This window comes from Microtus oregoni, unplaced genomic scaffold, assembly GCF_018167655.1.
Source record: "Microtus oregoni isolate MIOR12 unplaced genomic scaffold, Mior012 000092F_002, whole genome shotgun sequence".
Lineage (NCBI taxonomy): Eukaryota > Metazoa > Chordata > Mammalia > Rodentia > Cricetidae > Microtus > Microtus oregoni.
Window position 1 is genome coordinate 44,295 of NW_024544603.1, and position 13,148 is coordinate 57,442.

At 43.8% G+C, this 13,148-nt stretch overlaps 1 long non-coding RNA gene across 1 annotated transcript; it reads left to right on the forward strand.

Annotated features, from left to right (window-relative positions):
* The first annotated feature begins 1,735 nt into the window (after positions 1–1,735).
* Positions 1,736–12,391, forward strand: LOC121442607. The gene is made up of 3 exons (XR_005973575.1): positions 1,736–1,790; positions 9,690–9,775; positions 9,858–12,391. It is a non-coding gene; the product is annotated as an uncharacterized LOC121442607 (long non-coding RNA).
* The last annotated feature ends 757 nt before the right edge of the window (positions 12,392–13,148 follow it).

The window sequence follows — 13,148 nt, forward strand, 5'->3', positions numbered from 1 at the left end:
CGCCAGACAGTGGTGGCACACGCCTTTAATCTCAGAGTGGTGGCGTATCTCCGTGAGTTCAAGACCAGCCTTGTCTAAAGAGCTAGTGCCAGGATAGGCTCCAAAGGTACACAGAGAAACCCTGTCTCGAGAAAAAAAAAAAAAACAAGCCAAATAGGTATGCATGGTGTTATTAACAGGCAATAAATAATCTCGCCTTGCACAAAAGAACACTCAAAGGGAAAAATAAAGTAGCTAGGTAAGTTAGTTCTTGGAGGAGAGGGTGGCAAAAGAAGTGCTAGAACGCACACCTGGGCAAACATGGCTATTTTTTTTGTAGGTGGAGGTGTTGGCTGCATTGCATTATACCCATTGGTGGGAACTTAACTTCACAATCTGACACGATTGGCTAATCAAAGCAAGGGGGAATGGGGAAATTAGGGGAATACAAGTCATTGCTGGACTGACTGCTTTTGATTTAAAAAAACAAACTTTTCTCATTATTTCTTCTTTTATTATGATTTTTTATTTCAAACTTAGAAAGCATACATAGATCATTTGGAGGCTCTAGTAGCAGTGTTGGGCCCTAAAGCCCCACCAAGCAGGAGGTCGCCCCAAGAGACACTCTCAGCACGGTTGATGCAATAGCACGAGGAATTTTTATTCTGCCACGGCAGAGGTCCCTCAGCCTCGAGAGGAGAAGGAAGGACTCCTGCTTTGTCTATTACAAGCTCTTTTAAAGGAAAAACCACAAAATCAGGGAGGGGGTAGTACAGAATCAAAGGGAAAGTCCAAAAATCATTTGTCAACTATTTTGACTAGTTCATTCAACGGTCAGCTAACTCTACTTGATCAATGTTATGGCGATTACAAGGAGGAACACCTGCAGGTCGTCTCACCCCAGTTCCAGGTCCAGGTCTATTGAAGAAAGACTACAATGGGGATGGAAAGCACTCAAAGCTCCAGTGTATGCGTGGTTGGTTCCCAGGAAAGGGGTGCAGTAATGCTGAGGTGCCCCAAAGTCTTTCAGCAGTACATTACTGTTATGAGTGATGGCCTAAACATGGCTTTCAGCAGGGCTGCTCAACTTTCCTCCTGCAGCGACCCTTTAATACCTCATGTTGTGGGGACCCCCAAAACACCATAAAATTATTTTCGTTGCTACTTCCTGTCATTTTGCTACTGTTGTGAACTGCAATGTAAATATCTGTTTTCCAATGTTTATAGGCAACCCCTGTTAGGTCAAGGCCCTTAGGCTGTAAAGAAACCACTGACTTACAGTCAGGATACCTTCCAAAGGGTAGTTTCTTGACAAAGCTATTGAACAGGCCCAACTGGAATATAAGGTTTTCACCCTGTTCAAAAATTTTATTCTCTTGACTAGAAAGAAATTTGTCTTTGCAAAGTCTTTATTTCACTATTCTCCTCTCTGGAAGGGTCACTCTAGAATTGTTTAGGAGCCAGATTCAAGATCAGGTTTCCCAAAACACTTTGGTGCCCAGACATTTTTGGGTTTTAGCCAAAAAAGAAAAGAAACTATATGCTTTTCCTTGGGGCCTTTTTACTTTAAACTGTCTGGCCAATGTCTACCCCCCTCTCAAGAGGTGTCCCTAATTGCCATTATGGGATTGGGGTGATGGCCGGTCTGGCTTGCTCCATATGAATTTTCAGTGTCAGGTGTGGCATTTGGGGAGTACCAGCCCAGAGGGACTATCCAAAGGTTACCAACTACCAGCTGTAGGGAGGAAAGGAAGTTCTTAACTGCTGTCGAGGCATGCAAGGAGGATAAAGGCCAGAGTTAGGACAAGCAGGTAAGGAGGGAAAGGCAGAATATGGGAATATGTCTAAAACAAAGCCTATTAGAAGTTCTTTCTTCATTTGATTTTTCAAGACAGAGTTTCTAGTAGCTTTGAAGCCTGTCCTGGAACTCCCTCTGTAGACCAGGCTGGCTTCGAATTCACGGAGATCCTCCTGTCTCTGCTTCCTGAGTGCTGGAATTAAAGGCGTGCGCCACCACCGCCCAGCTCATTAGAATTTATTGATGGGCTCACATGGACATATTCTACTGGGCCTCTCATTTTTCCCCCAAGGTGGGGTTCAACAGGATCTGTGGGTTCTGGAAATCCAACCCATGTCTGTTGGAAGAACAGCCAATGCTCTAAAGACTGAGCCATCTCAGCCAGGGTGTGGTGGTACACACTTCTAATCCCAGCACACAGGAGGCAAAGGCAGGCCATTCTCTGCGAGTTCAAGGCCACCCTGGTCTGCACAGCAAGTTCCAGGACAGGCGTTAAAGCCACAGAGAATCCCTGTCTCGAAAAACCAAAAGAAATGTATTATTATTTTGTGTATATGGGTGTTCTGCCTGCATCTATGTCTGAATATCACATGCATGCAGAGTCCTCAGAGACCAGAAGAGGACATCAGATGTGCTGAGACTGGAAATACAGTTGTGAGCAGCCATGTGGGGACTGGGGACAGAACCTGGATCCTCTGGAAGAGCAGCCAATGCTCTTAACCATTAAGCCATCTCTCCAGCCCCCGTACATAGTTTTGCTTTGCTTGAGGCAGGGTCCTACTAGGCAGCCCTGAATGGCCTCAAAACTCGGAGGTCTGTCTACCTGTTTCCAGAGTCTAAAGTCTAGCCCATACCTGGCTCTCTATTGTGGTTGAGACGGGATCTCTCACTGGACTAGAGTTTGCCACTTTGGCTAAATGGTGGGCTACTGAGCCCCTGGGATCCTTCTGTCACCCCTGCCAGCTCCCACTGCTGAGATTAGAGATATACCACTCTGCCCAGATTTTACATGCATGCTGGGGTTCTGAACTCAGGTCCTAATACCTGCGCATCAAGCACTTTACCCACCAATGCATATCCATTACCCATTTTAATTTTTTTTAATTTTATATTATTATTGTTGTCATAATCTGGCTTTTTTAGACAGAGTTTCTCTGTAGCTTTGGATCATGTCCTGGAACTAATTTTATTTTTTAATGCGCATGGCTGCTTTGCTTGTATGTATGTCTGTGCACAACTTTATGCCTGGCGCCAGAAAAGGCCATTGGATCCCCTGGAACTGGAGTTAGAGAGTTGGGAGATTCCTTGGTACTGGGACCGACACTCGAGCCCTCTGGAAGAGTGGCCAGTGCTCTTAACTACTGAGTCATTTCTACAGCCCAACACAGTCTTCTGAAACAAGGTCTCATGAAATCTAGGCTTATCTCAGCCTTCCTGTATAACTGAGCCTGGCCTTGAACTCTCAGTCCTTGGTCTCTGCCTCCAAAATGCTGAAATTGCAGCTTGAGCCACCATGCCCAGCTTCCCTGAGATATTTTTTTTCTTCTGAGACAGGGTCTCACTGTGATCCCTGGCTAGCTACGTGAATGTGGACCAGGATGGCCTGGAAGTTGTGACAATCCTCTTGCCTCCCTGAGATATTTTTTTTTCTTCTAAGACAGGGTCTCACCGTTTATCCCTGACTAGCTACGTGAATGTGGACCAGGATGGCCTGGAACCTGTGGCAATCCTATTGCCTCTCTGCCTGCTGTGCTAGAATTATAAGCATGAGACATCATGCTCAGCCGCTCGTGCTATCTTGAGGGGATTCTTTAGATCTTCTGACTGAGGAATCGTGAGTGTTCTCCCCACGTTTGGGTCCAAGGCTAAATTGTCCTGCACAAGCTCAAACTCCTATAGCTCCAGGAGCTACTGGATACACGCCCTCTGCCGGTGGTAGAGGAGGCCAAGGGGTTGCTTCTGTAGCTTGTTGCAACACATTGCGCCTGCGCGGCAAAAACGAAACCAAGAAACCCTGCCCATTTACTGGGGGAGCCTTAGCCTCCCATGGGCCTGGGCAGGCAGAGAGCCGATATTTGGGAGCCGAGGGCCCGTGATTGTCTGTTAGGTTCCTAGGTGGGGCCAAGTGGGTATACTTCAGGACAAAAGCCTAGGAGGTGAGGCCTTAGGTTATCCTAGTGTAGTCTTCCCTGCAGTGGCTCTCAAGCTTCCTAACTGCGCCCCTTTGATCCAGTTCCTCGTGCTGTGGTGACCCCCCCCCCACCATAAAATCAGTTTCCTTGCTTCTTCATTACGTCATTTTGCTACCATTAGGAATCGTAATGCAAATCGTTCTGGAGACAGAGGCTTGTCAAATGGGGTGTAACCCACAGGTTCAGAACTGCTGTTTTCAAGTTTCAATGATAGAGGATTGTCAGAAGTTTTGTTCACCTGGGGTGATTTAACGCTTGGGAGGCTGAGGCAGAAGATTGTCACGAGTTCCTGGGTAAAACAAACAAACAAACAAAAAAAAACACAACCTTAATTTCTCAATATTATTAATGGTATAAGTAATAGATAAGTAAATAGATGTTCGCTAAAATAGGAACCAGGAGGTAGAGGAGGCCCTTGGATTGTCTTTACCTTTTTAAAATATTTTTTGAAGGCCGGGCAGTGGTGGTGCACACCTTTAACCCCAGCTCCAGGCAGTGACAGGTGGATCTCAGAGTTCAAGGCCAGCCTGGTCTATGGAACAAGTTCCAGGACAGGCTCCGAAAAAACTATATATGTGTGTGTATGTATGTATGTATATATATGTGTGTGTGTGTATACATATATATATATGTGTGTGTATATATATGTATATATATATATATATATATAGAGAGAGAGAGAGAGAGAGAGAGAGAGAGAGAGAGAGAGCGCTAAGGTCTCATTTGTATGTTCGTATGTCTGACTGATTACTTATGTAGACCAGGCTGGCTTGGAACCTCCAGAGACTCACCTTCTTCTGACTCTGAGTTCTAAAATTAAAGGCATGGGTCATCATGTCCAGCTCAATTTAATTTATTAATCATTTGCCTTTAAACAGGTTTGAGGGAGAAGACATCACACTTCAATTTAAGCAAACACTTTCTACTGTCAGACTTCTCTCTTTCTGTACAGTAGGCCACGAATCCATAGGCAAGGGCCCCACCAGCTTGGGCTCCTTCGTATCAGTTTAATTACTTTATTTAATGATTTAAAATAGTTTTGTTGTTGTTTTTGTTTGACACAAAGTCTCAGTATGTATCCCTGACTGTTCTCGAACTCACTTGTAGACAAGTGGCCTTGAACTGCCAGAGTTCTAACACCCCTCTTCTTAACTCCGCGAGCTCTGCCAGCGCTTGGTACAGGTCTACATGCAAACACAAAACATTCACAGAAATAAAAACACCTCCAAACACCCTCTGAGGATCTGTGTCACACATGGCTGTAAAAGCAGGAAGGGACGGGCACAGGAGTGTATCAAGGGCACAAAGGGAGGCTAGTGCAAGACCCCTGCAGGTACAGGTGAGGGCATAAAAAGAAAAACTAGTGTCATTTCTAGCACCCTGTGCCAAGGCCTACTCTGGAGAAATTAAAGGCATAAAAATGGATGGATGAGTGGCCGGGCAGTGGTAGCACATGCTTTTAATCCCAGCATTCAGAGGCAGAGTCGAGTGAATCTCTGTGAGTTCAAGGCCAGCCTGATCTACAAAGTGAGTTCCAGGACAGGCTCCAAAAGCTACAGAGAAACCCTGTCTTGACACCCCTCCCCCACACACACTGAGAAAAAAGGATGAATGGACAGAAGGAAATAATACATGGTGGCTCGCACCTGTAATCCTAGCACTCAGGGGGCAGAGGAAGGACTGCTAGGAGTTCAAGCCCAGCCTGCACTATCTAATAATCAGACCATCCAAGACTACACAGCATGATCCTGTCCCAAAAAAGAATAAAGTTTTACATTGATTTATTTTGTGTATATTTGGGGAGGGGGTATGTGTACCTTGGTGTGCTTGTAGAGGTCATTGTCAGACTTGGTGGCAAGTGCCCACACGTGCTGAACCATCTCAATACCCCTAAATAAATCATTTTTAAAAAGGGCTGATGATATAGAACAGTGGTAAAGAGAAATCTTTGAAGAAAGAAATTGAAGGCCAGGCGATGGTGGCATACGTCTTTAATCCCAGCACTCGGGAGGCAGAGGCAGGTGGATCTCTGTGAGTTCGAGACCAGCCTGGTCTACAGAGCTAGTTCCAGGACAGGCTCCAAAGCTTCAGAGAAACCCTGTCTCGAAAAACCAAAAAAAAAAAAAAAGAAAGAAAGAAAGAAAGAAAGAAATTGAAGAAGATGCCAGAAAGTGGAAAGATCTCCCATGCTCTTGGGTTGGTAGTTGGTAGAATTGTAAGACTTTAAGACAATCCTGAAGCCATTTTTGACAATTCTGAGTCCTCTCAGCCTCTGTGCCATAGTGCTTCCCCTCCTCCCCGGGAACCAAGGACCTGACAGCTATACTCACACGTACTCAGTTCCTGAACAATTACCCATATACGTATGCTTTGGTTCGGTCCCCTGGGAAACGGGGTCAAAATGACCTCTTACCTCATCTGATCTGGCAACAGCTCTCCAGCCAATTATTGGTAATAGCCCTTTCGAATAAGCCAATCACAACCCCCCTTGCTTCTGTGGCCTTCTCCTTTAAAAGTAGCCTGTGCAAGCTATTCGAGGTCTCTCGGCTTCCCGAATGCTGGGGGACCCTGTCATGACAGAATTAATAAAATCCTCATGCTTTTGCATTGGCTGTGGTGTGTGAGGTGGTCTCTGGGGGCGACTCCTCCTCGGTGTTTGGACGCTAGAGTCCAACAGAATTAACATAGTAAAAGTGGCAATCTTACAGATTCAATGCAATGCCCAGCAAAATCCCAACAAAATTCTTCACAGACCTCGAAAGAATGGTACTCAACTTCATGTGGAAAAGCAAAAAAAAAAAAAAAACAACCCAGGATAGCCCAAACAATCCTGTACAATAAAAGAACGTCTGGAGGCATTGCAATCCCTGACTTCAAACTCTACTACAGAGCTACAGTAATGAAAACAGCCTGGTATTGGCATAAGAACAGACAGGAGGACCAATGGAACCAAATTGAAGCCTGGATATTAATCCACACTCCTTCAAACTCCTGGTTTTTGGGGGGGTTTTTTTGGTTTTTTTTTTTTGGTTTTTCGAGACAGGGTTTCTCTGTGGTTTTGGAGCCTGTCCTGGAACCAGCTCTTGTAGACCAGGCTCGAACTCACAGAGATCCACCTGCCTCTGCCTCCCAAGTGCTGGGATTAAAGGTGTGCGCCACCACCGCCCGGCCAAACACCTGGTTTTTGACAAAGAAGCAAAAAATATCAAATTGAAAAAAGAAAGTCTATTTAACAAATGGTGCTGGCACAACTGAATATCATCATGTAGAAGAATGAAAATAGACCCATATTTATCACCATGCACAAAACTCAAGTCCAAATGGATCAAAGACCTCAACATAAATTTAAGCACACTAAGCCTTAAAGAAGAGAAAGTGGGAAGTACACTTGATCGCATTGGCACAGGGAACCACTTCCTAAATATAACCCCAGCAGCACAGACACTGAGAGAAACAATTAATAAATGGGACCTCCTGAAACTGAAAAGCTTCTGTAAAGCAAAGGACATGGTCAACAAGACAAAACAGCTTATGGAATGGGAAAAGATTACCAACCCCACATCAGACAGAGGGCTGATCTCCAAAATATACAAAGAAATCAAGAAATTGTTTATCAAAAGAACAACTAATACAATAAAAAAATTGGAGTACAGATCTAAACAAAGAACTCTCAACAGAGGATCACAACCCAAGAGAACCTAGACAACAATGAGGACACTAAGAGAGACACACATGGACCTAATCTACATGGGAAGTAGAAAAATATAAGATCTCCTGAGTAAATTGGGAACATGGGGCCCTTCGGAGAGGATATAAGGGGAAGGGAGAAGCAGGGAGGAGAGCAGAGAAAAATGTAGAGCTCAAGAAAAATTTTTAAAAATGTGTATGTATAAATGTTTTGCCTGCATGTATGCATGTGAACTACATGCATGGTAGAAGCCTTCAGAAGTAAGCAGAGGGGGTCAGATCCCCTGGCACTGGGGTTATGGATGGATGTAAGTCACCATGTGGTTTCTGGGAAGAGAACCCAGGTCCTCTGGAGAACAAGTACTCTTAACTGTTGAGTCATCTCTCAGCCCCAAATAGACTTATTTTTTTATTTGTATGTGTGTATGTGCACATGTGCGGTGCCTATTGAAGAAAGAAGGGGACATCAGATGGTTGTGAGCTACATATGGTGCTGTGAATTGAATGGACTCATTCATCATAACCACTGAATCTTTTCTCCAGCATCTGGTTTCTTGACTTTGACAAAGTGTGTCCCAGCACGGGAGAGGCAGAGGCAGGTAGACGTCTGTGAGTTCAAAGTCAGCCTGTTCTATAAAACAAGTTCCAGGATAGCCAGAATTGTTACACAGAGAAACTCTGTCTCAGAAAAAGAGAAACAAACAAAAAAGATAAAAAGGGTCTTGCTGGCCTTAGTGGCAAGTCTGTAGTCTAGGCAACTGAGAGGCAGAAGCAGGAAGAGCAGAAGTTCAAGGTTCTTCCTGGCTAAAGATTTCTGGACCAGTTGGATGGAAATACAGTTAAGCAATATATATATGCTTGGAAGATGCAGTGTGTAGTGTCTTATGGGATCACACCTGTACATTTGTAATATCAGCAGTTCTTAAAACCAAGGGGGATCTAGAGTTCAAGGTCATCCTTAGCTACATATCAAATCTCAAACCACACATGAGATCCTGCCTCCAAAACCAAAAAGCAAAAGAGCAAAATAAAAACAAGGACCCACATGAAAGGAGAGAACTGACTCGGACAATTTGTTTTCTGACCTTCACACAGGCAATGTAACAAGTATACTCCCCCACACACACAAAAAATGTAAAGTCATTTTATTATTCTGTTTGCATGAATGTTCGGCTTGCATGTATTATCTGTACACCACACGGATCCAGTGAGTGCTACTGGAGGCCAGAAGAGGGTATCAGATCCCCTGGGACTGAAATAACAGACAGTTGGGAGAGCCCTGTGGATGCTGAGGATCGAACCTGGGTTCTTTGAAAGAGCAGGCAGTGTTTGTTCCATTGAGCCATCCCTCCAACCCTCTAAAAGATTTTTTAAAAAAACAAAATTAAAGCCAGGAATGGTGGTGCATGCTTTTAATCCCAGCACTCAGAGGGCATGGGGCCTACTCAGTGACTTTCAGGACAGTCCAAACTACATAAAGAGAGTGTATCTCAATAAAGAGAGAGAATGAGGGAAGAAGTAGAAAAAAGAAAGACACACACAGAGGAGAGGAGATTATTTAATGGGCAGATATACACATACATACATACATATATCATTTTTTAAAAATCATAAAGAAGCTGGCTGGTAGTAGTCCATACCTTTAATCCCAGAACTCGGGAGGCAGAGGCAGGCAGATCTCTGTAAATTCAAGGCCAGCCTGGTCTACAGAATCAGTTCCAGAACAGGCTCCAAAGCTACACAAAGAGACCCTGTCTCAAAAAACAAAAACAAAATCATAACGATACTCAGTCTTGCACATTTAAGGAATTCCTCCAAAAAATTTCTTTTTTTATTTTTTGTTTTTTTTGTTTTGTTTTTTTCAAGACAGGGTTTGTCTGTTTAATAGCCCTGGCTGTCCTGGAACTAGCTCTAGTAGACCAGGCTGGTCTCGAACTCACAGAGATCCACCTGCCTCTGCCTCCCAAGTGCTGGGATTAAAGGCGTTCGCCACCACCGCCCAGCGATCTCATTTCTTTCTACCTCATCTGTAGGCGTGACAGAAAACATGCTGGAAACCCTGATTCCCAAGGGAGAGGGTCACCGTGTGATGGTGGTGCTGGGACCACATGCTGGAAAGGTGAGTCCCCACACCTGGAAATGACTCTGGAGATCACTGAGGATCTAGGCTGCCTTTGCTGACTCTCCCCATTCCTCCTCAGGTGGGACTTCTTCTGAGTCGGGACAGCGTGCAGAGTCAAGCTTTGGTGCAACTTGGGAGAGAGAACCAGGTTGTAGAGCTCCACTATGATGCTATCTGCCAGTACATGGGTCCCAGTAACTCGGATGAAGACTGACATGTGGACCACTGTCATCCCCCAGGCTGTCACTAGTTGTGTTGCAATCTGCAATGGATGCCATGGAGAAGATAGGAGACAATTGTTCTATCCTCCTTTGAGGAGCAAGAACAGAGGTGTGAGTTGATAGACCAGACTATTTACCAAAATTTAGAATATAATAAAACCCATTTTAAAAAGTGGGAAGATGACATCAAAACCAGTATGTGAGCTGTGAATTCAGGTGGGAACTGAGATGACTGAGGTGGAGCTACTTCACTTCTTAGCCTCATTTCCCTGCTCAGGGTGCAGGACAAGTTAAATTACCTATCCAATACAGAGTTCCCTCTTGGAGCATAGAAATGATGAGATCTGCCGGGCGTTGGTGGCGCACGCCTTTAATCCCAGCACTCGGGAGGCAGAGGCAGGCGGATCTCTGTGAGTTCGAGACCAGCCTGGTCTACAGAGCTAGTTCCAGGACGGGCTCCAAAGCCGCAGAGAAACCCTGTCTCGAAAAAACAAAAAAAAAACAAAAAAAAAAAAGAAATGATGAGATCTGTCCTCACACAAACACTATAGAATCTCCAGTGCTACATCTCAGAACAGCTTCCTGAGTTTGGATCTTGAATGGCTTTCAAAGACCCATATCTTTCTTTTTTTAAGGTTCATTGTATTTTTAGTTATATTATGTGTGTGCCTGTGTGAGAGTGTGCAATTATGAGTACAGATGCTTTCAGAGACCATTAGTGTTAAGTCCCCTGGGAACTGAAGCTACATGCAAGGAACCAAACTTGGGTCCTTTGAAAGAGCAGCAAGCACTCTTAACCACTGAGCCATCTCTCTAGCCCATATATCCATATGTTAAAGGATTCTTGCCCAGGATGATGCTAGTAGCACTTATTTTTGACCTTTGAAAGCTAACGGCCTGCTAGAGATTGCTTAGGCCATGACTTAGAACCTCCAAAACTGTGAACCAAAATAGACCTTTCCTCCTCACACTTTATTTCTGGTAGTTTGTCTGAGTAAGGGAAAACTGCTGCCCCCGCTGAGAACTCTAGTAGGACATCCGTTATCCTTGATCCAGGGCAGACCTCCAGGAATGTCACTGAGGTGATGATGCACTGAAGAGACATGGAGACTTATGCCCACAGATGGGATGGGTTACTTCTAATTTCCAAAGAAGCCAGTCACTTTTAGTCCTAAATTATTAGCTTGCAGGTTAAAAGCTATTTCTGACTCATGCAGTTTCTCTGCTTGCCCTAGGTAATTATATTTTTTTAAAAGGTTATTGTTGAGAATCCTGAACATTTTTCCTGCTTAATGGTGTAAGATAAAAATCAACAAGAGAAGTCAGAGTATTAGACACTATTGCTTCTAAATCATATTTGAAGCTTAAGTCATTCATGCAATAAATGGTATTTGACTTAGATCTGGGCCACAGATAAGAATACCTAAATGCCTATGGCATACATTGAAAAGAGTCAAAACACCCCAGAACAGGATGATAAGATAATTGGGACTAGGGATGGGGCTTAGTGTTGGTGTATGTGCCTAACATATGTAAAGCCTTGGGTTCCATCCCCAGTACCACCAGGAAAAGAGAAATTGCTGACTGTTGAACAAAGGCAAACTGAACTCTCTGGCCAAAATGAACAAACATAAAAACGATGTGAGTCACCAAGTGTGGTTGGTAGCCCATACCTGTAATCTAACACTTGAGAGCCGAGACAGGAAGATTTCCATGAGTTCTAGGACAGTCTGAGCTTCATCAAAAGACTCTTTCTTCAAAAACTTAAAAACAGGAAATGGGCTGGGTGTGGTGGCACACAGCTCTGATCCTAGCACTCAGTAGGCATAGTCAGGCAGATCTCCATGAGTGTGAGGCCACCTGGTCTACATAGCAAGTTCCATAGGGCTACATAGTGGGTCTCAGAAAAGAGTGTCGCTTTTCCCCTTCCTATTACCCCTTTTATGTCTCTTGTCTAATTGCTACAGCTAAGACTTTGACACTGTAGAAAACAGGTAGAGGAGAGTGGGCAACTTTCCTTATCTCATTCCTGATTTTAGAGGAAATGCTCAGTATGTCTCCATTTAATATAATGTTGGCTATAATAACATGTTGGTATATAACCTTTATTATTTTGAGGTGTTTTCCATCTGTTCCTACAGTCTCCAGAGCTTTTATCACAAAAACTTGTCGAACTTGTCCAATGTGTTTTAAACATCAGTTTAAATAATTAATGTAATTTCTGTCCTTGAGTTTGTTTGTATTCCATTTATTGGTTTATGTATGTTGTAACAATGTTGCCTTTCTAGGATGAAGCCCATTTGGTTATAATGTGTAATCTTCTCAGTGTATACCTGAATTCAGTTTGTAAGCATTTTGTTAAGAATTTTTGCATCTGTGTTCATCAAAAAATTGGTCTGTATTTTTTTCTTTCTTTTTCCTTTCTTTATTCTCCTCCTTCATCTCTTCTCTTTTTTCTTCTTCCCTTTTTTTTTAATATTTATTTATTTATTATGTATACAATATTCTGTCTGTGTGCATGTCTGCAGACCAGAAGAGGGCACCAGACCTCTTTACAGATGGTTGTGAGCCACCATGTGGTTGCTGGGAATTGAACTCAGGACCTTTGGAAGAGCAGGCAATGCTCTTAATCTCTGAGCCATCTCTCCAGCCCTTCTTCCCCCTTTTTTTTTGTTTTGGGTTTTTCGAAGCAGTGTTTCTCTCTGTTGCTTTGGAACCTGTCCTTGAATTCACTGTAGACCCCCAGCATGTGCTGGGATTAAAGGCATGTGTCATCATGCCTGACCTAAAGAACTTTTTTTAATATATTACCTGAACTAACCCAAACTATCAACAAATGGAACTGTATGGAATTGAACACTTTGTGTACATCAAAGGGTGTTGGACTCTAGCGTCCAAACACCGAGAAGGAGTCACCCCCAGAGACCATCTCATACACCACAGCCGATGCAAAAGCATAAGGATTTTATTAATTCTGTCATGACAGGGTCCCCCAGCATTCGGGAAGCCGAGGGACCTCGAATAGCTGGTACAGTCTACTTTTAAAGGGGCCACAGAAGCAAGGGGGGGTTGTTCTTTGAACATTCTGATTGGCTTATTTGCAAGGGCTATTACCAATAATTGACTGGAGAGCTGTTGCCAGATCAGAT